General features: G+C 38.9%; 1 non-coding gene across 1 annotated transcript; it reads right to left on the bottom strand.

Annotated features, from left to right (window-relative positions):
* Positions 1–579: 579 nt before the first annotated feature.
* On the bottom strand, positions 580–641 carry LOC115899412. The gene has a single exon (XR_004059125.1). It is a non-coding gene; the product is annotated as a U7 small nuclear RNA (small nuclear RNA).
* Positions 642–4135: the final 3494 nt, after the last annotated feature.

The raw sequence follows: 4135 nt of genomic DNA, 5'->3' as shown, positions 1-4135 counted from the left end.
AACCAGTGTTGTTCAAGGGTCAACTGTATTTGTTGAATGTAGTAGACTGCCAAAATAGCTTTTTACTTCTTGTAAAGAGTGATGCCTTCCAAGCTCTTTACACTTCAGAGCTGAAACCAGAAGGTGAACAAGTTTTTGGACACTTTGCTTTCAATAAAAGTTTTTTAGAAGCAGAAACAGCCAGGCCGAGTGGTGCATGCCTATAGTTTCAGCTACTGGGGAGGCTAAGGCAGGAGGATGCTTGAGTGCAGGAGTTCAAAGCTGTATGTGTTGCACTATGATTGCATCTGTGAATAGGCACTGTACTGCACTCTAGCCTGAGCAACATAGCAAGACTCTGTCTTAAAAAGACAAAAAAGAAACCCCTAAAAACTGAACATTAAAAAAAAAAGTGGAAAGTGTGGCTTCAGGCAAAAAGTAAGTAATGTTAACAAATTCCTTGTATTTGAAAGGAAGCCTTGGAAAAACTGATAGGCATCTATTCAGACTCCAGCTGTCATAATTCCCAGGCCTATAGTAAAAGTTTCAGCATAAAAGCCAAGCCAGCCATACCTTCTGATTTCTGAGCATTGTCTAAGTGTCAGTCTCCTTGAATCATTTTCTAAACTTGCTAGACAAATTCTAAAAGGGCTGTAACACTCTGAATAATGTTTTCTGACGACCAGGACATACAGACCATGAGGCAACACTAGCCTCTGTACAGAAAGAAGAAAATTTTGATCAATTGGAACAAAATGCCCCTTAACAAAATTTTGGTTAAGCTCTCTCCTTCCTCCAGACCCCTAAATTTTGCCCCACCATTATCCTGAAAGAGCATACAGCTCCTCCTGAGAATAAACTGGCCTCCAATTAAAAATAGTCTCTGATCTATCTGATCACATCATCCATTTGCCTCACTTCCCCACACCTGGTTCTTTCTAGCTTTGTTTATTCCTTATAAAAGACAAACTCTTTTTGCCTAAATCTCAAGTCACTTGTAGACCTGTGGTCAAAGCATTTTTCCCACTACAATTTTCTCCCCCGACAGCAATCATTCTTTTGAATAACGTCTCTCCTTATTAAGTCTGGATTTGACTTTTATTCACAGTCTCCCTAATAATTTATCTTGCTATTGCCTACCCTGTGATATCCCAAACCTAAGGGTTTCAGGTTTTATGATTAAGTTAATAGTCAAGATAAAATGATGAGACACCACATGGAGCAGATTGCTGCTGTTGCAGCTGAGGTCCCTGCAGACCCATTAGCCTCCAGCCAATCCAGCAGCAGATTACAGACACAGAAGGGAGTCCCAGTGAGACCTAAAGGATTTCCCATCTGAGCTCAGGAGAAATTGCCAAAGTATGGACTCATGAACTAAATAAGTGAATGTTGTTTAAGCCTCTAAGCTTATGAATGTTTGTTATGCAGCAATAGATTAAGGATATATTGACTGAATACATGAAAGAATAAAAGAATGAACAAACATCAATCTGGAGACTGTGCTGACTCCTAAGTAAGAAGAAGGCAAACAAGGATCTCCATAGCAGATTGTTACTGGGGCTTCTGATCCAAGATGATATATAGTATGTGATCTGACACAGATGAAAATATGTCTTTTGAGTATATTTTTGAAACATCAGTTGCTATGGGGGTGTTTGGAAGTGCATCAAATGGTGTCACCCACTAAAAATATGGAGTCATGATATAAGAGAATACTAGTGAGTTCTTAGTGAGTCACGCATTCACCCTAGACTAAAAAATATCTTCATAATGTTGTAAAGAAGTCAAAATTACACAGAAAGTTGGATTAGTTTTTAAGGCACTTGTAAAACATGAGAATATATTAATTCAAATCTATTCAGTAAAAATACAATAACCCTTCCCTTTATATACCAGGTACTTTTACCGGATGCTGGGAATAAACTAGTAAAGACATAGTCATCAAAATCAAGAATCTGAGTCTAACTGAAAGATACTGACAATTACAACAGTAAGTGCAAGGACAGCAGTTAAGGAATTTATTGCCTATGTAACTTTATATTTTGAGATAGCGCTAAGATCAGACATGGCTGGATTTAAGGCTGAAATGATGTGGTCAGAATTTCATTTCCCTCCCTCCCTCCCTCCCTCCCTCTCTCTTTCTCTTTCTTTCCTTCCTTCCTTCTCTCTCTCTCTCTCTTTCGTTTGAGACAGAGTCCCACTCTGTTGCCCAGGCTGGAGTACAGTGGCACAGTCTTGGCTCACTGCAACCTCCACCTCCTGGGTTCAAGCAATCCTCCTGCCTCAGCCTCCCAAGTAGCTGGGACTAATTTTTTACTATTTACTGGCTATTTTTTGTATTTTTAATAGAGATGGGGCCCAGCTAATTTTTGTATTTTTAGTAGAGATGGGGTTTCACCATGTTGGCAAGGCTGGTCTTGAACTCCTGACCTCAGGTGATCCGCCTACCTTGGCTTCCCAAAGGGCTGGGGTTACAGATGTGAGCCACTGCACCCAGCCATCTCCACTTCTTAACTCTGCTTTCCTCTGTTGGTCTCATTCATGGGTTCCACATGGTAGCAAGATGGTACCAAGATGGTGGAAACAGTTTCAATCCCAATCTGAAGATCTCTTATGCTTCAGATCCAATGAGAAAAGCAACAACAACAACAAAAAATCAAAAACAAAACACAAGCTCCTCTTTCTTGAATCATTTGCCCATCCTTGAACCAATCTCTGAGGAAGGCATTGTGAATGTGATTCACTGGTTTAAACCTGGATTATATGCTACACTTCCTGGAGTTTTGGGCTCTGTTGAGAACCACATGGACAGAAAAATAAGAAAGAGCACAGATCCTCAAATATTACCAGAAATTAGGCAAATGGATGATGGGAGTCAAAACACAATCAATGTGCACTATACAGAGCCTAGGGTTTGTCTTTCTTATTTACTGCAACATTTTACACAGTTTATCATTTGCTTTTTTTTTTTTTTTCTGAGACAGGGTCCCACTATGCTATGCTGCCCAGGTTGGACTCGAACTCCTGGACTCAAGGGATCTCCCTGCCTCAGTCTCTTGAGTACCTGGGACTAAAGATGTGCACCACTACACCTGGCTTGGTTTAACATTTTATATTGGCCTTTGTCTTTGATATGTGGGGGTTTAATTTTTATTGTTCATAATGTTGATAAATATGTCCATCTTTTTCTTACTGATTATTTGAGGACATTTAGCCAAATTCTCCATAATTCTCACCATGACATTAATTAATTATGCATTTTCTTCTCATGAGGAAAAAATGGAAATAAACTGTGACTCAATATTGTTCTCAAGAAAGTCCCACCAAGTTCTGTGTGTGTCTTTCTGAGAAAGATACCTTTTACATTAGTAAAACAAACGGACATGTAATTTTAGAGTTTTGTTGAATAAAATCTCTCTTCAAAGGTTAACAGCTATTGTTAAAAATGGCTCTTGGATACCTGTATTAATTTGCTAGGCTACCATAACAACATACCACAGACTAGGTGGTTTAAACACCAGAAATTTATTTTCCCACAGTTCTCAAGGTTAGTAGTCCAATTTCAAGTTATCAGCAGATTTGGTTACTCTTGAGGTTTCTCTTAAATGTGTAGTAATTTGTTATGGCAACAACAAAAGGTAATACACTGTGGCTGACACTGCAGAGGATGCCAATATTGAATTCAGCTTATAATTTCTTCAGAAGTATTATCAAGATCTAGTTACATCTTGGTACAAACCAACTGTTTGAGAGTGGTATAGAGCAAAGAAAGAATGAGGAATGGTGCATGAAAATCAATTTTTACTTATGACAGTGGTTCAACGGATTGAAAACCAAGATGTGCTCTTGAATCATTTAGAGTGATGTGAAACAGAGATGACCTAGATTCAGCAAGGCAACTCTCAGTTGTTGAACTTGGGGTGGAGCGCCAAGATTTTGGCCATCAGCTTTATTGCTTCGACCTATTTTTTTCCAAACTGAAGGTGAAATACCAGTTTCTACTATCTCACAACAAAGTGATAAATGCAAATATAGTTGATGAACTGGTTTAATGGTAGATGCTCAGGTCTCTGTGTGAGGGACGACTTACAGTGTGATAAAAGACATACCTGCTGTACCCGAATAAAGCAAATTACGAAAATAAGAATTACCACAC

Source organism: Rhinopithecus roxellana, chromosome 8 (assembly GCF_007565055.1).
Source record: "Rhinopithecus roxellana isolate Shanxi Qingling chromosome 8, ASM756505v1, whole genome shotgun sequence".
Lineage (NCBI taxonomy): Eukaryota > Metazoa > Chordata > Mammalia > Primates > Cercopithecidae > Rhinopithecus > Rhinopithecus roxellana.
The sequence above is the reverse complement of the archived record's forward strand: the minus strand, read 5'-3'. Positions and strand labels throughout refer to the sequence as shown.